Here is a 22,439-nt window from a genome sequence, read left to right on the forward strand (position 1 = left end):
AAAACAAAAACTGTGTGAACAAAATTTTTACAATTTCTCTGGCAGTCGATCTTTTTTCGACTTTTTTTTTTGTGATCTCCGGTGGGTGGTTTCACCCAAAAATTCAAATCTACACAACTCTCTCCCCCTCTCTTATTCGCCAAAATTATGGAAATTGGCTAACAACTAAAGAGTTTCTAAAAATACTGAGAAAACAAGTGATATTTTTTATAAAATTAAAGGAATAATTCATGAAGTATCTTTGGCTTGATGGATAATTTTTTTTTTGCAGTTTCCATAGATTGTGTAATTAATTAATTTTTTTTCTTAGTAAATTTCATCAGAAAATAGTTTTAGAACACAAAACGATTGAAGAATTCTTCGGGAGAAGAATAGAAGAATTCTTAATTGATTTTATTTTCATTTAAATTTTAATGAATGTGATGCATTTTGTTAGAAATAATTGTTAAATATATATTCGCCTTTGAAGATTGTCAGTAAAATTTGTAATATTTTTAAAATATAATATATATTTTTTTTAATAATTAAAAATATAATTAAAAAGATAGGATTTAGGAAAACTTTACTGAAAAAAGTCGTCAAAATGTATACATTTTTAAAATTTATTAAATAATGTTTTTTGTTCTGCCACAAAAACTTCCTTATAATTCTCTGATAATATAATAATCAAAAATTCCTCGAAAAAAATCCTTTAAAATATTCAAACCTCTATTTTTGATTTTTAGTAAAATTTAGAAATTTCATATCTTAGAATTACAAATCTCCTTCTTATTTTTTAGTAATTTTAGAAATATTTCAGTTTATTTAAAAAAATATTTAAAAAATATCCTTAAATTGATCTTGAAACTCCTCTTAAACCCAGGCCCCCTTCGCGCCAAAGTTCTATTCTCTCGGCCAGAAATCAAAAGCGGCGAAAAAAGTCTCAAATGGCCCCCAAAGAGAGACTGAGCGAAAAGGAAGAGAATCCAAGTGCAAGAGCAGTGTGGCTCTGCCGGCGTAGGCGCTGCAGTCGACGCTGGCAGCGCAGCGCTGCGCGCACACCATGCAATGCGTTTTTCTTGCTTTTTGCGAATTTTCTCGCTCAGCCGAAGAGAGAATTGCGAAGTTTTCACTCGAATTTGGAGCGGAGTTGCCTTTTGGTCTTTAGCTTCTTCTTTGAAAGTTTTTTTCCCCCATTTTTTTTTTTTTGCATTCTGCGTTGCGCTCTCTTCCGCGTGTGCATGAGTGTGAGTGTTAGTGTGTGTGTGTGTGTGTTGCTGTTGCTGCGAATTGCTAGTTGGTGTTGTTGTTGGTGTTGCTGTTGTCATCCGCGGGTCCGGCAACGTAAACGAAACGTATCGAAAACGTATTGAATCATAACAGATCCGCACGTTGTCGCGCACGTACGCAGCCCGCGGAAGATACAAGATACAACATTACTAGATACAAGATACAACATCCAACAGCTACAAACCACAGCGCTAAACAAGAATATTTTTTTCAATTATTATTGCAACTGCAACACCGACAACACAGCAACAGCAACAACAACAAATCCACACACCAACACCCAACAAAAAAAAATCATCAAGAATCTCATCATCATTTTCCAGTAATTTTACCCCAAAAAAAGATACAAGTTTTTTGAAAAATCCCTTTTTTTGAAAAATTAATAATTTTTCCAAAACCGCGTCGCGCAACAAAAAAAACAATACAATTTTTTTCTAGTGATGAAAAAACAGATTTTTTTTTTGTAAAAGAAACAAATCTTGTTTAAAAAAAAAGTGTCCATTGGCAGCATAAGGAATTTTTTAATTTTTATCTCAAAAATTATGCTGCTTTCAAGTGTCAAAAAGTGAAATATAAGGAGTTTTTAAGGATTTACAAAAAATACAATATTTTATGGTTTTATTTTCGAAAAAGTTTCAAAAGTGACTTGTCAGTTTCTTAGTTTTGATTCTGATTTTTAAAATAGCTAGTTTTGAATAGTCTTTTTTCTGTAAATATTGGTTCTTAACTTTCGCCAAAAATATGAATTGTTCTGGACTCTGTTTGGTAAAAAATATTCATATTTTTCTGAAAAGTTGTGGCTAGTTTTTTGAGGAAGTGCTTTGTTGGAGCGAGTGCCTCAGGAATCCCAGCTCTAGCAAGTGTTTAGAAAAAAGGCCGACGGTTTTTTTAGTTTTCTGTTTTGGAGTTTGAGACCTTTGAGGTTCTAAAAATATGCCAGTTTTTCAACAGAAAGTTAAAGGAGGTTTCTGTGCCTTGGAATTAGTTCAAAATTTATTTAGTTTATAAAATTAGATCAAAGTATCTATTAGTTCTCAAGTAGTTTGTAGCCAATTCTTCGTGTTTTCCAGTTATGGTTTAAAATAAATAAGCATAAGATTTTGTATAAATTTATTTATAAAATTTCTGACTTTTGAAACTTACTGCTTAGTTTGTGTCTAATTATGTATGTCATGCACACTGAGAAAAATACTGAAAATACTGAGAAAAATGTTGAAAAATAGTGGCTTTCAAGAAAAAATGTTTAATAGAATTGTAATTTATGTTCAAATTTTGTGGAGTTTGTATGGGATTTTGTGTTTTTTGTTTAGAAAATAATATTCTATTTAGAAAAGAGACAAGAAAGTTTATTTTTTAGAAGTATTTTGAAAACATTACAAAAGTCTTTAGAATGTTGGTTTTTAGAGACTTAAAAGTTAAAAAATAATAGTAAATAAAAGTCAGGTATATCTTCCTTCTCTTAATTTAAATTTTAAATTGTGCTTAGGAATTTTTGTTAGATTCAATTTTCATTTTTAAATGACAAAATTTTATTCGAGAGTTTAAGTTTATTTTTTTATAAATTTTCTAATTATTTTACTTAGTATTTTTTCGAAAAGTTGAAAAACATATTTTCAAAATAAACAAATAAAAAAGTATTTCAAAAAGGATATTTTTGAAAGAAAAACAATAACGATCATGTCCTTTAAGCCCTTCCTAGTACCGTTAGCTGCGTAGCCTTTGTCTTGTCCTTTTGCCCTTCTCCCCTCTTTTTGGCTCGTCCTTTGGCCACAAACTTTTCCAAAACATATGGCAGACGTTTGCCGCCCCCTCCGGCCACCCCCGCCTCCCAAGTGTTGCATTCTGACTAGATTACGCATACGCCGCATTGACCGCTCCGAAGAGAGCGAGAGCCCGCGACAGAGAACGAGAGCTGCAGTTTTGAGTGAAAGAGCGTAAGAGTTATGCTGCCGCTGCCCCTGCTGCTGCGTTGGCTGCATTTCGCTGTCGGCGTCGCAGCTGCGTTTGTGGCCGCTCTTTGGCGAAGCGCGTGCGGCGCTCTTAGAAGCGAAAAAGAACAAAAAAAGTACAAATAATAGTAATAATCCCAAAGAGGCAGGCAGCCAGGCACTTTTATGCCATTCGGATGAGACTCTTTTGTTTTTTTTTTTTTTGGTAAAACGCCGAAGCCCAAGTTCGTTGCCTCTGCTGCTGCCTCTGCCTCTGCCTCAGTCGGTGGCTCTGTCGCTGCCACTGCTACTGCCACTGCTGCTTCTTCTTCTTCTCTCTCCTTTTGGCGATTTTTGGCCCCCCAAACGGTTTTCGGCTTTTCTGTCGGCTTTGGACTTTCGCAGAGATTTCACACGCGATGCGATTGCAGTTCTTGCAGACACTTTCATACGTTCGTTCGTGTTCGTTTATTTTTGTTTGCATTCTGCCTTAGCCTTTGGATTCCAAAACCAAATTCGAAATATATTTATGGGACTAACGGCAGTTGTACTAAAAAAAACAAGATACAAAAAATAAATCTTTAAAATTATCTAAAATAAATAATTAAAGCCAAAAAACACGATATTTTCATTTATTCGGAACACTACGCGCGCAATTTTTATCGTATTGTGAGTGCTTAAAAATAAAAAAAGAGAAATTGAAACTATAAACAAAAAACAAATGATATAAAAACTCAAAACTATTCTTAATTTTTTTTTATAAATTTTTTTCAAGTGATTAAGCGTCGGCAGATAAAAGTTTCATTCAAGTATTCTATTATCCTTATTATTATCCTATTATTGCAGGCATAAACTCAAACACAACTACAACAACAACAAAAATAAATAAAATAAAATAAAAAGATTAATAATAATAATATAATTGAATCCATAACAAGAAAAATGTTTTATAAATATATTAATTATCAACCAATAATACAACAAAGTTTTTAAAAATAATAAGAAATAGAAAGGGAAAAGAGAAAAAATTAAGGAAAAAAAAGTCAACCGAAGCAAATGTAATTTTTTTTTTTAAATTAAAATGAAACTACAACAACAACTACTACAACAGCAGCAACAACAACAACAACTACAGAAGCAGCAACACCAGCAGCAGCAACAACAGCAGCAGCAGCTGAAACAGCAACACCAACAACAGCAGCAACACCAACAACATCAACAACAACAACAACAACAACCAAATGCAACAACCAACCAAGGCGGCTTTCTTCATGTGTGTGTGTGAAAAAAACAACAACAACAACAGCAACAAGAACTTTAGAAAAACTTACAACTTTTTAGACTTGGAGCATTTTTCGAGGGAAATAGTTTAAAAAACAAAAATCGCAAGAAATCCAAAATTTATTTAGTGTTTTTTCTCCCAAAACAACAACATACAAATTACAAAAAACACACACGAAAAACAACCAAAAAGTGTCACTCAAAAAACAAAACAAAAAAAAACGTTAAGGAAAAAAGTCAAAAATGTACATTTTTTCGCTTTAATTTTTTAAAAACAACTTCGAAATCGAGACAGAGCGAGAGCGAGAGCGAGAGAGAGAGAGAGAGAGATGATGACGATCGGCATGCTCTAAGGTTGTGTTAATTTTGCACATAATTTAAAAAATAAAAAAAAACCGTAAACAATTTTTTCTCAAAATAAAAAATCAAGAAAATCACACAAAAAGTGAAAAAATTCTTTCGAAAGCGAAATTAACAAAAAGTCTTACAACAAAAAAATTCAATTCAATGCAAGCAGCAAGTGCAACAGCAACAACAACTAAAAAAACAACAATTTCACCCACAACAACAAAAGCGGCAACAACAACAACAGCAAGAACAAAAAGAACGAGAACAACGTTTTGAAACTGCGGTGTTTGGCGTTTATGGTGAGTTTTTTTGTTAAGATTCTTCTTGTTTTATTTTATTTTATTTAATTTTTTTGTTATAAAAAATATTTAATGTATGCGTAGGCTGGAAATCGGACACAAAGTGCTACTTGAGGCTCTCAAGTGTTAACTTGGTTTATTTCTTTTGGCCAAAAATGGCAAAAGTGTCGAGTGAGTGTCAAGGAGAAAGAAAGGAAAGTGTTTTTTTGGCTTAAACACTTTTTTTAAGAGAGATTATTGATTCTAAAAAATAATAAAAAAAAAGACAATTAGTCATTAGTTTGTTGTTTTGAAATTTTCAATAAAACTTAAAAATATTCTCCTAAAAATATTTCCCGTAAAATTTGCTTATTTTTTAAAGAAGAATCTCCCCCTCTGACATTTTCCGTTTGAACCGGATGTGCTTTTTATTGAAAATTTCTGCTGAATGTTATCAAATATGTAAAAAATGGAAATGCATTTTTCTGGGACGCTCCACAAAAAAACTAAAAACAGAACCGAAAAAAGTTGCAAAAATCGACAGAAAAAAAAGAACAAACAAATAGCCCAGCAGAGAAAGTCAGCCAATAAATTGAATAAAAAAAAGATTGAAATAAAAGTAAAAAACAAGTTAACTAAATGCTGGGTCAGTTTTAGAAAATGCCAGCAAATAGAACGGAGAAGAGGAAGTTTTGTCCGAACTTCCGGCGCCACCAGAGGCGCCATCTATTTTTTTATGTCATTTTCTCGCTTACTTTTTTTTAGCCTAGTTCATCATGAATTTTTTGCAAGAATTTGCTAGAAAAGTGCTTTTGAGGCAAATGTTTTGGAGTAATAGAAAAGGGGGGAGTTGGTTATTTTTTTCACTAAAATATAAATGCAAGAAAGATGTTTTTAAGATTTTTTGCAAGATGGTTAAGTTGAAAATTGCCATTTTATATCATAGAAATTATAGGAAGTTAAGTTTTTTATTTCTCCTACTTCCACTTAAGATCTTACAACACTGAAACGCACTGTTCCTGGCCCAGCAAGCTAAGAAATAAAATGTAGAATTCCAATCCCATTCCCAACGATGTCTCGCTGATTTTATGCCAATTATAAATATTTATAAGCAATACTACCCGCAGTTCCCATCCCGCAGTTCTGCGGGGGCTTCTCTCGTTAAAACTTTTCCTCCAATTTTCATTTAATTTTCCAGTCTTAAATGTTTTATTTGTCCTTTTCTGCGCAGGCGCAACAAGGTTGCAATAATTATTACTTTTACCTGAGCAAATATAAAAACTAAAAAATAAGATTCTTAAATTTTATTTAGAATTTTTCGTTTCCCGTTTCGAGTGCAAAAATTCATTACAATTCGCGTAATATTGTTGCTTTATTTTTTGTTGTTTTCTTTTTTTTATGTGCAACAGTTTTCATTTTTTTTGCTGTTGTTGGTGTTGTTGTTGTTTCTAATTATTTCGTGCAAGTGTGAGTGCAACTAATGAGCAACTGCCGCTCGCTCGCTCGGTCGGTCGGTCGGTTGAAATTATTAACTCATTATGAGGTCTCGGGTGTTTTAAGTGCCTCAAGTCAGCCTGTTTTGTTTCATTGTTTTTTTTTTGCCCATATTTTTTTTTTAATGGTTTGCGTGCGTTTTTTGTATTTTTTTTTTTTAAGTGTGTGCATCTTTTTTTATTTGCAATTTTCAGTTTGCAGTTGGCAGTTGGCAGTTTGTGGCAATTGAAAAAGGTGCAACATTGTTGGCGGCGGAAAATTAATTGAAATTACCCGAAAAAAGGTGGAAGGCAAAAAAAAAAATATGGAAGTAAGGTGCCTTTTTTAAGACAGGTGAATTAATAGGGTTAATTCAACGCTTCAGTTCTTAATATTTTTTGCTAATTCTTTTTGTTTTTTTAGGTAATTGCCGACTACTTTCAGCTGCTGTTTAATTTTTGGTTTCAAAACTGAGGATCTAAGTAATAATTTAGTTGCTAAAAAGGGGGGTACTAAGCTCAAAAAATTGGAATAAAAAATGGGAATAAAAAAGGTGCTAAATTAGGAATATAAATAGTAATAATTGAAGAAGGAAGAAAACAAATAAAATATATAAGATCTAAAAATTACAGGAAACTGACTTAAAAAATGAATAATATTTTGTATAATTTCCCTTCTCTAAAGTCCCTTCCTATAAAAATATCCCAAACTTTACGGAGCAACGAAACTCCGAAACTTCCTGATTTCCAATTGCCGAAAGGTTCAAATAAATATTTGATATTTTATAACCCGACCACGCCCCCCTCCGACTGGAATATACATATATATATTTTTTATTTGGCTCTTGACTTGCCGTAGTCTAGACAAATCAATATAATCCAGACGGCAAATGGCCAATATAAAAAGCACTACCTACCATCCATACACGTACGTACATATATAACAAAAATATTACGCATACGCCCGGCTGGATTCAATATCCTTTGCCTGTCGACGTATTTTATGTTTATTTTTTTTGTTATTTTATATTTTGATTTGAATCGTTTTTTATATATATATTTTTTTTTTATTATTTTTGTTAGCTGTAGTCTGTCTGGTGCAGCAAATTAAACAAAAATTTTTAGATTTCCTCAACAAGTTTTTGTCTCTCGATTGTATTTTCGGGCGAATTTTAGATGTCCGATTGTTGTAGGGGGGGGTGCTCGTATATATGTGCATATATTCTATATAGATGTATATATTTTATGTATGAATAGAGGGAGAGGGGAGGGGAGGGAAAACGTCTATATTTGCATTTGACAAAATAAGTGCATGAAGGCAAGAACGTAGCCTGAAAAGAAGGGCGCAAAAAAATGCCGTTAAATGTTCCAGGACACACAGGACACGGGACACAGACAGGAGGGAGCAGGGGCAGGAACAGGGACAGGGACAGGGACAGGGACAGGAGAGAGACAGGACTCAATTGCGAAAGTAAAAACAACAAGAAATAAACAGGCGAAGCAACTTGCGGTTGCAGGGGCGTCGTTATATTTAAGGGGGGCTGTGCACTGAGGGGGGAGTGGGGTGGGGTGGGGTGGGGTGGGGTGGGGTGGGGTGGGGTGTGGTGGCACTCGGATTTCGGGCTTGGAAGTGCAGGCAGGAAGGGAGGGCGGGTGGAGAAGGGGGGAATGTAATTTGGCGGCGCTTTCGTTTTTCGTTTCTTTTTCGTTTTCGCATTTCGCCGAAACTCGCACTTCAATTAATCAGGGGCTTGCACCCCCTTTTCTTTTCTTTTCTTTTCTTTTCTTTTATTTTATTTTATATTTTTTTTGTGGCCCCCCCCCTCCTTAACCCTTGTTCTGCCAAGTGCAAGCGCCGTCCTGTTTCTGGACTCTTTCTCTCTCTCTCTCTCCCTCGCTGTGTGTTTGCGTTTTTGTGCAAGGACCTTTCGATGCGCTCCTGCACACTCACCATCACACACTTAAGGATATATACCTCAAATTTTATATATATATATATATAAATATATAGAAAAAGGGGTTCAAATTTGTAGCCTCTTCTTCTTCTATGTCGGGTTTGTGTTTGTTTTTGTTTTTTTTTATAAACTTTTTTTTTTTTTGGAAGGTTGATGCAGCTTTTGTTGGTTTCTTACTCGTCCTGGAGTTCCTTTCCTTCCTTTTTTTCCACTTTTTTTGGTTTTTTTTTTTTTTTGGCAATTTAGCCTCTAAGCTGCGTGTTCGTGTGTGTGCATGTGTGTGGTACAGTTGCGCTTTCTATACGATTAAGGGACATGCCACCAGGGAGAGGGCACTTTGTGTAGCACACTTAAATGGTTGGGGAATAAAAGGTCCCTTCTTCGCCTCTCCACAAATATCAAGTTGGGAAATTATTATTTACTTTCTTGCTCTAATTGTTTTCCAACTATTAGATATTCTTTCTATATAATTTTTAGCTCTAATTATATATAATTTAAGTAACATACTATTTGTTCTTGAACCATTTTATTTCTATGATATGGGGATATGGAATAGTAGTATATGGAATATTCAGTCCTTTGAAGTGGTTTAAGGATAATTAAATGTTATCTATTCTTCTACTAGTAATACTTAATTTATAAAATGTTTCTAAATATTCTTTAATATTTTTAAAGTATTCTATTCTAATAATCTATATATTAAAATATATATCCTTTATTAAAATGGAGTATTATTGGTAAAAAATAAAGAAAAAAGGATAAATATATACCACTTTTCCATAGAATTCCATAGAATAGAGCTCTTTGCTATAGAATTCCATAGAATAGACTTTATATATTTCTTATATTTCAAGATTTTAAGCTCCTTTTTATATCCTTTTTTCATTTTTTATAATATGAAATAATCGAATAAAAAGACCCATTATTTAAGACCTGTTTTTGAAGCCAAGATTAAATGAAAAACTGAAAACCCCCTGAATCGTGGATATAAATAAAAGCTATTAAGGCCCACAGACCTGCCACAGAAGTTGTGCCACATTTTCAGAGCATCCATCTTCGCTGCCCCATGCCCCATGCCCCTCCACTCCCCTCAGCCCCTTCAATGGGCCCCCCTACTTGACCCCCTCGATCTGGCTACCGGTTTTTGCACTTTTCCCCCCCAAACAGATCAATTATGATACAATTATCTCTGCACTATTGACAGGCAGCGCGAATGGGCTCCTCGGTCCCCCATCACCCCACCTCTATCGCTGTCTCTGTCTCTGTCTCCCCCTAGGTAGTGCCATCTCTTTCGGCGGGATGTGAAGTGAAATGCGCGCATGCGCACAAGTGTTGCTTGTCATTATGTTAATTGCATTTAAGCGCCAACTCCAAAAGACTCCAAAAGACTCCAAAAGAGGAAACGAAACGCCAAGGAAACAAACAGAAAGAGAGGGGGCATTCAGAGGGGAGAGAGAGACAGAGACAGGGGGGGGGGGGGGGGAGACTGACACTGCTGAGACTGAGACTGGAGACTGGGACTGGAGACTGGGAAGACAGAAGCGAGAAGCTTTTATTATATTAACTTGCTGCTGCATATAATTGATGATGATTAAATCAATGCTACCGCAATGCGCCAGCATCTTCCATCTTCCTGTGGCAGCCCCCCCCTGCCCTGCCCTGTCTCCTGCCCCTCTTAATCCCCCTTATCCAACGCCTCTGAAGCGTGCTCTTCTTGTTCTTCTCTTTCACATTTTGTTTCGCATTTTTTTATGATTTTTTTTTCGTATTTTTTTATCACAGTTTCAGGTTTCTTTTTTAATTTTTTTTTTGCATCTGCTTTTCATTACGCAAGAGTTTTTATTATTATTATGCTTTTTTTAATGATTTTTTTTCGGCAGGCTGCTGGATCTGTGAAGTTAATGGGGATAAGGCTGGAGAGTATTTATTGGATGGGGATACGAGTGTGTCGTTATTTTTAAGCGAATAATTTTTGTGATTAGTTGGCTCTTTTTGTACTTTTTTTTTCAATTCTTGAGGATCCAAGTTTAAGAAAATAATTTATAAAAAAAGACATGATAGCTACATGTTAGTTTCTATATTTCAGTGTGACCAAATCAATGTATTATCCTAGGAATTAATAGGACTATCTGTAGAATTTCATAAACATTTCATAAAAGTATTTTTTACCATATTGTTTGTTAATAAAAAAATATACAATATATAAAATAAACACCAGAACTTGAATAATGTTTTTGTGGAATATCTATTCCCATATTCAGTGGAAGTGCAGCTAGACAATAATATTGCCGGGATAGGATCAAAAAATATTCATATTTTAGCTTAAAATACATGCATATTTGTGCTGAAATTTCATTCAACCCCTTCGAGTCGAAATTTGGGACCCTAAAACACAAAAACAGACGCAACAGAATCAACCCCAACAGCCAAAAAATGGTTTATAAAAAATGGCATAAAAAACAAAAAACGAAAAAGCGACAAAAAAAATGCCAGAAAAGCCAACGAGCCATGGAGTTCCCCCTTTTCCTTATGCACAAAAATATATATATATATATATATATTTGTCTAGATATATGCTGGAGATATAGATATATATTTTGTGCAATTTATACACCTGACCCTGCTGCACCGTCTGTTTGTTTTCGCTGATTATCTTTGGCGTATTTAGAGCGTAAAGCGTAGTCAGACAAACGGACATTTAAATACACAAAGTCCACAAACACACACATATATATTATATATATATATATATGGGTATATGGCCAAAAATGATAATGATGGCCAAGGAAAAGGGTCCAAGGATCAGCGGTCCCTCTGAAGAAATTGCCGCGCCGCGCCGCGCCGAAATTCAAAGTGAAATGCAATTTATATTTTCGACAAATTTCCATTGCCACCTGCACACCGAAAAAGTGCAATAAAAAAAATTAAGGAAAACTTTTTTTTTGCTTTTATTTCTGATCAGTCGAGGAAGAAGATTCCAGATGGGGATAAGGGATAAATGGGGTTTCGAGACTTTACGAGAGGGAAACAAGAGGAAATTGGTTTGTATTTTTGGCAAATTGGCTAGAAGTTGGAACAAGGGCTGGTATTTAGTTGATAAAAATGGAATAAATTATTTAAAAAAACTGCACTTTTCTCCTGAAAAAAATAAAAATTATGAAAAAAACATATTTCTTTAATATTTTAAACAACCAAAAAAACTTGACAACTTTATTGATAATTTTATCTCAAAATTTGAACATTTTAATCACTGTTCTCTGGAAAGTCAAAAAAAATAATCAGCAAAGCCCTTTGAACAAAATTGCTTCCTGGAGGTTCTCCGAAAAATTAAACAACGGTCATTGATCACAGACTTAAGCTCATTTGAAAATCATTTGAAATTGGCCAGCCGCGGTCCTCTCCCCCCCCAAAATGCAATCCTTCAAAGTTGAGCCATTAAAAGAACTCGGAAAACTCAAAAAAAAAAAATAACAAAAAATCTACTTGAATGCGAATGAGGGTAAAAATTGCACATGCATCGAGCACTAATGCAAATACTGCCCTGCGGCATTTGCCAAAAAAAGCTTATTGCCAAAAAATATCCAAACAGTAATGGGATGGGAATGGGGCTTTTCATTTTCATGGGTGGCTTAAAAAAATTCTCAGTCTGGGGATTTTTTTCGGTTTGGGGTTCTGCGAATTATATTGCATTCAAAAAAGACTAAGATTCGTTTAAATTTCCAGGGGTGTGGTCACAGGGGGACGCTAGGAAAAATATCAACACCACTTTACATTTTCCAGTTTTTATTTTATTTAATTCCCTCCGCCCCAACTCTTCCCCCCCATTTTGTTGTGTGTGTTTTGTCCCAATTTTCGGGTGTGTGTTTGGGAAAGTGTCACCCCTTTCGCCGCCTCTGGTTATGCTGCAATGCAGCTGAGGGCAGAGCTTGTGTTTCCATTAAAATGGAAGAGTTTCGGGGAAATTTGACAAACATCCGGTTGAACTTGACAAAAATTAGGAAATATTTTAAAGATATTTTAAAGAAAAATTGAAAACATTTGACAATTTCAATGGATTTTGTAAAAATCAATAAAATAATGGAAAAGACTATATGACTTCTATAAAATATAAAATAAGTCTAAGAAAAGTAGGAAGAATTTGGAAAAAATCTTCAAAAATGGGAGGAAAATATAGAAGTTAAGAAACCAATTAAGTTATAAGTTAGGAAGAAAGCAATTAAGACTTTATATTGAAACTGTTTATAAATACATGCAACATATTAAAAAATATATATTTCATTCTAAAATAATGCACTTGCTCCTCAAAAAAAAGCCACCAAAAGCCCAAACTCAAAACCAATATAAAAGCAAATATAAATTTATAAAAAAGAAGCATACTCTGTCTGGTTGCCCCTTACCCTGTTGCAGGTCCTGGGAGTCTTGACCCCCTCTCAACTCACACCCCTCCTTTGGCGAGCTGCACGCCCCTGGTTTGTAACACATTTTTGTGTGTTTTGCTCGTGTAGCACTTTTTTTTATTTTCTTGCATTTATTTTTTTTCGGGGAGTGTGTGCTAAAGGGGTTAAACAGGACGAAATGAAGCCCCCTCTTAACGCTCCTGCCACTTTACATTTTATTTATATATTTCACTTCTTTCTGCATTCTGTCCTTCTGCCAGTTTTGTGTTTGTTTCTTTTTTTTTCTCGATTTTTTATTTTTTTGGGTATTTTTTTTCGAGAGTCCTTGCAAAGGGTATTTGCATATTTTGAGTTGGGATATACATAGATGGTGTTATTGTTGGGGGTTTGGAAAATATTTCTCATGAACATATTAGGGATATATTTAAAAGAATATTTAGGATCTAAAAAAGTATAAAAATAAATGAAACAAATTTGTATTATTTTAGTTTCTTATTTTCTATCCTTAATAATTATATTTTCTTCAAATTAAATATATTTTAAGCTTCTTAAATGTAATATTTTTAGAAAAGTTCAAATACCATTTGTTTATTTCCTAATATAATAATAATAATAATAATAATAATAATATTTTTAAAGAAGTGTATTCCCCACTTCGGCTTGCCCAATTAACCCTTTTTTTTTAGTTTTATTTCCAATTTTTGTGTTTTTTTTTTTTTTTTTTGGTAATTTTTGGCAATTCGCTTGCCGCTGCTGCTTCTTCTCCTGCTGGCTGGCAATGGGCTTTTTTCGGGGTTGACTGCAATTGCATCCTGCAACCCAACCCCTGCTGCCACAGCCACTGCCTCTGCCTCTGCCCCCCCCCCCCCCCTTAGTGCTTCTTCTTCTTCTTCTTGCCGTGCGTTGTGAAGTGGAACGCAGTGACGGCGGCCGGAGGCAGGGGGGGCCTCGCCAAGGGGGTCGCTGCTCATCAGCCATCATCATCATCATCATCAACATCATGAACATCATCCGACGGACGCCGGGGCCTGGAAGGGGGAAGTTTTTTATTTTATTTCTTTTGCAGAAATATTTTTTTTTTTGGTCATTTTTTCGCGCTCGTTTTCCGTGTTGTTGCATTTCTGGTCTCGTGTTTTTGGGACATTTTATTTGTTATTTGCTGTCCTCGCACACACACAAACACACACACACACTCACACCGCCGCACGCACTTCCGGGCCGGGCTGCGAAAAAAAGGAAAGAAATTAAAATGCAAAAAACAACTGCCGAAAAAATGAATAAGAAAGTTGAAAGTTACAAAGGAGTAGATTTTAAAATACCCTAAGGGATTTTTTAAATTTATTTTTAACAGAAAATTATATAAAAATTCTTTCTAAAAATAAATACAAAATTTTCAATCAAGAACAGCTACAGAATTTCGATGAAAAATCGATAGTTTTGATTAAACTTTAAATTATATTTAAAAAAATGTTCATTTAAGAATTCAATTTAAATTAATTGTCTAATTTTGAATAGTTTCAAAGGTTTTTTGTTTATTATTAATTTAAAAGATATTTTAAACTCAAGAATTATTCTAGTTTCGATTAAAAATCATGTTCTATCGATAGATATTTTTCGATAAGAAATTGATCATTTTTCCCAATTATATGGAATAAATTTTATTATCTCCCTTTCTTGTGAACATTTTTAAGGACATCCCATATTCGAATATCCTTGATTCGCGAAAAGGATGTAGGCTAAAGCGGGAGAGTTTATTAGCCCCCGTCACTGATGAGGACAACGTTGACACCGACCAAGAGCAGCCGGCGTCGTTTTTGCCGTTATCGCGTCCATCGGACATAACCGAGGACATCCGAGCAGGACGAAAACCGGAGGGGGGCCAAGGATGGCGGGGGGCGTTGGAGGGGGAGGGGGAGCACAAGGCAGATAACCAGTGGACAGGGGACACATGTTCCATTCGCATTTTTCGTTGCGTTTTCGGGACTTTTTTCGCGCACTTGTCGCCGCTGCAAAATGAGTTCATTTTTTTTTTTGTATTTTGTTTTTTAGTCCTTGGGTTCGTTTGCATCTGCCAATTTTTTGTCGTCCTTTTTTCGGTGGATGGGGGAAGGGGGAGCGATAGCCAGGATCAAAGGGGAGCGAGCCATTGATGAGCACGCGATCGAACATTCTTGGTAGACTTTTGGGATCATTTTTTTAAGGTTTTGGAAGTTATTTAATTTTTATGACTTGGGGGGAATAAGTTTTATATTTATTTTTAGCTTTTCTTAATCATAATTTTAAATAATAATAGCTATTGTAATAATATCCGCTTTTCCTACAAAGCCTTGAAGTATTTTAGGTAATTTTGTTTCAAAAAATGAAGTTTTTGAAATGTGTCCTTAGTATGATATAGTATCAGAATAGTACCTAGTATCATATTGTCCCTGAAACCCCTTCGCAACCATACTTTCCCCTATTTACTTTTCTCAAAAATTAATCGGACGGGCAAAAGGACAGCCAAAGGACAGCAATTGCATTGTTTGGGATCCCCTGGCCTGTCGTGTCCTGTCTGATTCTATAATTTCCCTGGCCCGGAATATCCTTTTCTTCCGAGTACGCATCCGAGAGATGCCTTAGTGGCCCCAGCCACTTTGTTTTTCCTTTGGACTGGTTAACACTTGATTAGTTGTGTCACCGGCAGCACTTTGTCCCATTCCATTTGTTTTTTTTTTTTACTTTTTGTCGTCCTGTCGCCAAGGACGAGGTGGAGGGGTGGCAGGAGGAGGCTGTCGCTTGTGTTTCATCAGCTGCTTACAACAAAAAAAAAAAAAAACAAAAAAAAAATGAAAAATATAACACGAGAAAAGTAAAAATCTCGGGGGCAGCGACATGAATGCGACGCACTTCGATGACCTTTCATTATCTGTGCATCCCCTTGGAAAAAAAAAACTGTGAAAAAAGAAAAGGGGGGGTGCTGCTGCTACAGCTTGGCATGCAGCGCCTCCCCCCTCCTAACCAAGTTTTGTTATTGTTGTTTGTCAGCCTTTGTCAACAGAGGCATTGTTGTTGTTGTTGTTGTTGTCAGCGTCAGCAAAGAGAAACCTTTTTTGAAAATTGCGTGAGTTAGTTGCAACATCAAGAAGAAGACGAGGAAGAAGAAGGGGCAGAAACGCAGCATCAGCGACAGGATCAAAGGACCTCCAACATTTTTTTTGTTGTCGTATTTTTCGTTTTCTTGTTTTTTTCTCTACTTTTATTTGGGATGCCCTAAAAAAAGGATATTTTGTTTCAAAAAAATTAATATATTTTTAAGAAAATACTCCACAGATTTGGCTTAAAAAACAGGCCTAAATTTTTATTAAAAAATTTATAAAATTCTTGGCAAAAAAAGAACAATATTTACCTTCAAAAGTGCATATATTTTGGAAAAGAAACTCGACTTGAAACAAATATTTCTCTGTTATATTGTAGAGTATTCCCTATATTCGTTCTAAAAATCCTTCCTAATTGGAGATATTTTTTTTTTTTACATATTTTTTGTGTGCGTTGTAAGTTTGTTGCTTTTTGTTTTTGCCAACTCTTATATTTTCTCGCATTTTTTTGTTAGAATGAACTTCCCTGCGGGTCGCAAAAGGGAGAAGTGCGTCAGAAGTGCACTTCACATGGCAGGGAGGGAACGCAACGTTCAACAAAAGTGTCCAGACTGGGAGGGGGTACCTCCACCTTACCCCCTTCCCTCCCTTCGTTTGGCATCATCGTCTTGGGCTTTTGAGGTCCTTTGTAGTTCGCCGACGACTTGAATCCTTTTTGCCATTGCCTACTTGTAGGCGCACTAAAATGCGTTTATGCATAATTTTGTAGAGGGTCGAGGCACGAGGCTCGAGGCCCTAGTCCCCCGGGCCCCCCTTTTCGGATTTCTTACTATTTGCCACGCCCCTTGGTTCCTTTTTTTCTAATTGCTGCGCCACAAGGCCTGCGTCATAAATTATTATTAATTATTTAAGCCGAGTCGGGCTAGAAAGGGGGCTTTCATTTGGGAATAAGTATTAAAAAATAAATATGGAATAAATTAGGGCTTATTATTTAAGTTACTAATATTTAATTTATGTAAGTTTTAGAAATTTTAAAAGTATTCTTTAAGTAGAAATTGTAATGGGAGTTCTTCAGTATAGTTTTTTAAGAATTAAAATATTTTCAAAATACTCTCACTATTTTTAAAATATTTAACCTTCTAGCTGGAATATTTTTTAGACCCTTAATAATATGTAAAATAATTTTTTAATGATAAAATATTTGTTATTAATTAATTTCCTGCGAACCCCGTCGCTTTCTGTGTCACATATCGATTGCATTTGGAATCCAAGCCCAAGTGGCAGGCCAAACACGAGTCCCTGCCAGGATCCTGGGCTGAAAGAAGGAGGCGTGTGACAGGGGTGGAGCGAGAGGGGGGTTGTCGCCTAAAATGCGTGCTTAAGTGTGTGCGAAAAGAAGGAATCAAACACACACGCACAGGGGTAAAAAAAAGAGAAAAAAAATGGGAAAAAAATAAGAAAAACTCGAACCGCAAGTGAGACAAAAACTCAAGAGCCTCAAAGGAAGACGGGGTTTAGTAAGGGGGACGGGGGATGGCTGTGGGCGGGGGGTGGGAAGGATATAAGGAGTCTACGCAAGTTTCCTTTGTGAGCCTTTGGTTTCCACTCAACTTTCTGCCCCTTCAATGAGTTCTGAAAAGTCATCAACCGCGTTGACACGAGTTCAACAAATTGTGGCAATCGGAAATGGAAATTGTGGCGAGAAGTTATTGGAATTAATATCGGAGGAGATTAAACTTATAGATTATAAAATATTAAATTATATTTTATAGAAAAAACATAATATTATAATTAATCACAAGCCTTTAAAAGGAAAAAGAATTATAACTTCCAATGATGTAGATTCTTTAACTTTGCAGACACTTTCTAGCCTGGTTCTAGTCTCTAAGATAATAGTTTATAGACTTTTTAAATATATTATTAATGATATTAGCCCTCTGGAAACCTTATTTTCCAAACTAATACTGGAAATATTTTCCATTTGATCCCCAAGAACGAGAACCCGACTCCGCTCCAAAATTCTCTGGAACTTAAATTGGTTGATGTTTCTCGTTGCACTTGTTGGCTGTTTTTTCGAACTTGGATCTGCTGACATTTTCAGATTTTTTCCGCAAAGGAGTAGGCGTTGAACTTGCCAAAAGGGGGGGGATGGGAGATGGGGGATGGGGGATGGATGGGGTTACAATGTCTTGGTATCAAAATTCATAAACCCACCCGGCGGAGAGCTGACGCTGCCGCTTTTGTTGCAATTGTTGACTTCTCCTTCTATTTGCGCGCTTTTTTCCAGGAATTCCGTCACCGATACTGCCCATATGCAAAACTAAAATTAAAAAAAAAAAAGGGATAAAAAAAATTAAGACTGAAAAAGAAGTTCGTAAAAAATGATTGCTGCATTTTTCACAACGTCATTTTCTGGAAAATAAATGCAGCGAAAAAAATACAAAAAAATTATTGTTTGTTGTACAATAATTTATGCAAATATTGCAGACGCGCTCAACAAAAAAAACTTTATAATTATGACAAAAAAAAAAAATGAAAAGGGGAAAAAGGGGAAAAAGGGGTGCCCAGAGCCGTCACCGAGAGGGGTAACTGACCAGTCTCTGTCTGTCTGTCAGTCTGTCATTCAATCATTCCCGCCGTCAGTCAGTATGACATTCCGAGGCACTTGGGTTAGGACTTCATTGGATAATGGAATGAAATTTGAATAAAAATAACTTCAAAAATGGTTTAAAAAATATTTATTTTTGCAAAAGAAAGTGTAAAAATGATATAAGCAAGTCTAGCCTTATTTTCGTTCAATTTATTCCACATTTTATTAAACAATTATTGGACTTTGTTTATGGCATTTGATTTCTTCTGACATTTATGGTAGAAGAGCCAACCCCTCTTCGCTCCTTTCGTATTTTGGGTTAAAACTTTGTTTACTTCGTGGCGACTTTTTGAACTTGTTTGGCGTTTTGCATATAAACTATACTCTCAAAATGGTAAGATGTCGTGACAGTTGTCGGTTTATGCACAATTGCCTTGCAGTTTTCATAAATGGCACTGCGAAAAATAATAGGAGCTATCTGGGATATCTGGAGAAACAAAATAAAATCGAATGAATGGAAAAACAACATTATATTATTGAAGGAATTTAAAGAAAATAAATACTTAGAGAGAATTTTATTCTTATTTTATTATTGGCTCTTAAATATTATAATTAATGTTAGTATAAAAGATTTAAAATAATTGTTTATATTTGTTTAGTTTCTATTCTAAAAAAAAAAGTAAAGAATTGTCTAAAGAGAAGAACAGACAGACAGAAGGACACTGGACACTATTAAGAAGTCTCTCTATCTTCTACCTTTTAAAAATTAAAAAATAAATATATTAAAAAATTTCCCTTAAGTTTAACCCTTTTAATTTCTTAAAAATTTTTATCTCAAAAAATTCTTTAAATTTTAATATTTTTTGTAAATATTTATATTCCACTTTTTTTTCTGCCTGCTGCTGCCTGGCAAGTGAATGGAATTTTGTCATTGTCCTGTTCGGCATGTCCTTGCCCGTGTTTAGTTGTCCTTATCACCGCTGGAAAGAGATGGAGCTACCAAGACAGAATGGGGGGGGGGGGGGGGCTAGAAGAACGAGACGGCAGATCAGGGGGCAGAGAGGAAGAGAGACGGCAGTTGCAGACAGACAAACGGACGAGACAGATAAAATAAATGGGAAATTTGCACAAAAGAAAACGAAATTAAAAACGCAAGACGCAAAAGCCAAGTTACAACCAACAACAACATGAGGAGAGGAAGAATAAGAAGAAGAGTAACAGTAACATTTCATATGGCAGACTTGCAACAACCACCCACCCACCCATCCACCAACGCCCCCTCTTGCATTCTTTGCCTCCTACACCCCACACCCCACACCCCTCCCCATTCCCATTCAAATTCCTCCTTCCACCTTTAGACCCCCCTTGGCCCCCTTTACCGCCTTTTTCCGCGTTTTTCTGTTTCACCTGCAACACGGAATATGCAACTTTGCCACCGTCGAGGGTTTCTCAGTTTCTTTTTTTTTTTTTATTTTTATTTTTGTTGTTTTCGTTTTCGTATAGCTGGCTCTTCTTCTTCTTTATGGCTAAAGTCCTGGGAACAGACATTAACCCTTAAATAGGTCTTGGGGCTACAAAGGGCTCAAAATAATATGTTTTTTGGGTACAAATTTTACCTTTTTTAAGAGATTTTATTATTAAAAATAAAATAAAAAAATAAATATGAACTTCAACCATCTAAACCTTAATAGATGTGGGTTTTTGGGTTTTTGTTGCACCGTCTGTAGTTGCCACAACTGTTGATGCAACACCCAAACACACACACACTTGCAACTCAAACAGCTGTGCAGACATTTTAAGCAGCCTGTCGACATTGTTGCTGTTATTTTTTTCGTATTTTATTTTTATTTGTTGGTGTTGGTAAGGGAATTACACAGATACACACACACACAAACTGCAGCAGACACTTGCAACTCGTCTACTTGCAACTTGCAACAGCCACACACGTCTGGAATGAAGCGTAGACATTTTGTAGACTCACTTCTAGTATCTATCAACAATGCGTCTCGCCGTCTGACTTTCCTTCCAGTCTGTCTGGCTGTCTGGCAGTCTGGCAGTCTGGCAGTCTGGCATTGGTTTAAACTGTCTGTTAGTTTGTCAGTAGTCCCCCCCCTCCCCCCTTATACACATAGGTACTCCCACATAGATCCATTTAACCCGACGGGGTGGGAGTCCCAGGTCTGGTTTTTTTTTTCCAAGCTTATCAGTGCTCGTTATTCCATTCGATATTGAAGGGGTAATTTGAATGTTAAGTAGAAGGAAAAATTGGTTAAATGTGCTGGAAAAGGGGGTAACAAATGGCAAAAAAAAAAGGATAAATTACATGACTGTTTTGAACTCTCAACTCCAGAAAATAAAATAGAAATAAAAATAGAAAAATGAAGATTAACATCCTTTTGATTAAACTCTTGAGGGATTATTAAAAAAATTCATAATTTCCCTGAAATTATGTTTATTTTTGAACTTGAACTTTGAACTATGAACCTTGAACCTTGAACCTTGAACCTTGAACCCTGAGCTTGGGAACCTTGAACCTTGAACCTACTTTGTATGCTTCGGCAAATAAAACAAGAATAATTCTCTCTGAAAGTCAAGGAAAATGGAAGGAAACTTTTTCAATGCCACACCACAGACTTGGCCTTCTTCTTCTTCTTTTTAGCCTTGTTGGGTAGCATCATTTTCTTCTTCTTCTTCTTATTCTTGTTATAGCCACGTCTGATTAAAATATGCCAGAGTGTTGGAAAGAGATGGCAGGCTGAAAGGGAAACATAAAAGTGATGACGTCAAATGGCCAAAAAGTTGTTTCTTGAAACTTTAAAGGAAAGAAAAAGGAGTGAACAGAGATAGCTAGAGAGAGAGTAGGAGAAAGAGGCAACAGGTGGGGGAGGATTATTTAAAGGTTGACTTTTATGCAGCACTGTTGTGGCAGAAAACGTCATAATTAAGCCACATGTTGCAGCCTAAAATAATAAGATAATTTATTCATTTATTCTTATTATTTATTAATTATTAAATCTTATTATTACTTATTTTTTTATACTTTTTTGTTTATAAATTTCTCCAAGTGTATGTGTCTGTGTGTGTATGCTACTTGAGGCAACAAAGCAGACAGTCAACAGACTTTTCGAGTCAACAAGAACAACAACATGTGACCATAAGGCATTGCCGTTCAACTTTTGGCCTCCCACCACGCCCCCAACGCCACGCGTGCCTTTCTTACCCCATTTTGGGGGGTAATTAAAATAGTGAAAGTTGTACTTAACTTTTTGCAACGAAAACACAGTTGGGTGACATTTGCCATAGCCTACATTTGAGCTAAAAAGACAAATATGAAAGTGCTTCCGAATGAGTTGACGAGAAACTTGACTAAATGATGGGCTAATATTTTCTTAAACTATATTTTCATTATTTATACTTATACTATCTAAATTAAAGGCCTAAAGACTTAAATTTCTATTTTATTTAATTTATTTTCAGCATATTCTTCAAAATTCCAAATTTCAACGAAGAAGAAAGCGTGTAAAACTCAAAGAGAAACCAAGAGGAAAAGGAAACCAAAAAGCTAAAGGCACAAAAAATTATACAACACTATCCGTAATCTCGGCAATTCGAAAGGCAACTCTATCCCGAACAACTCTACCAAAACAACACGCTACAACTCTGGCAGCGCTCTCTGGCTATAAAATATAGAAGAAAACAAAAGAAAATCAACCAACATTCTCTCTCCCTCACACACACACACACACACACACATACAAAATCAGATATATATATAGAGATATATCTATATGATCCAATAGTCTCTACCAAGAACAACAACCACACAGAATCGACGAAGATATAGCAA

The 22,439-nt window shown here is 35.4% G+C and overlaps 2 long non-coding RNA genes across 3 annotated transcripts; both read left to right on the top strand.

Moving 5' to 3' along the window:
* The first annotated feature begins 591 nt into the window (after positions 1-591).
* On the top strand, positions 592-4,079 carry LOC123257699. 2 transcript variants are annotated; one of them, XR_006507810.1, is made up of 2 exons: positions 592-1,591; positions 4,044-4,079. It is a non-coding gene; the product is annotated as an uncharacterized LOC123257699 (long non-coding RNA). The 2 variants fall into 2 exon arrangements; XR_006507811.1 differs by lacking the exon at positions 592-1,591 and adding an exon at positions 1,681-3,866.
* A 304-nt stretch (positions 4,080-4,383) lies between these two features.
* LOC123257700 lies at positions 4,384-22,398 on the top strand. Its single transcript, XR_006507812.1, has 2 exons — positions 4,384-5,125; positions 22,070-22,398. It is a non-coding gene; the product is annotated as an uncharacterized LOC123257700 (long non-coding RNA).
* The last annotated feature ends 41 nt before the right edge of the window (positions 22,399-22,439 follow it).

This window comes from Drosophila ananassae, chromosome XR (genome assembly GCF_017639315.1).
Source record: "Drosophila ananassae strain 14024-0371.13 chromosome XR, ASM1763931v2, whole genome shotgun sequence".
In the NCBI taxonomy this organism is placed as follows: domain Eukaryota; kingdom Metazoa; phylum Arthropoda; class Insecta; order Diptera; family Drosophilidae; genus Drosophila; species Drosophila ananassae.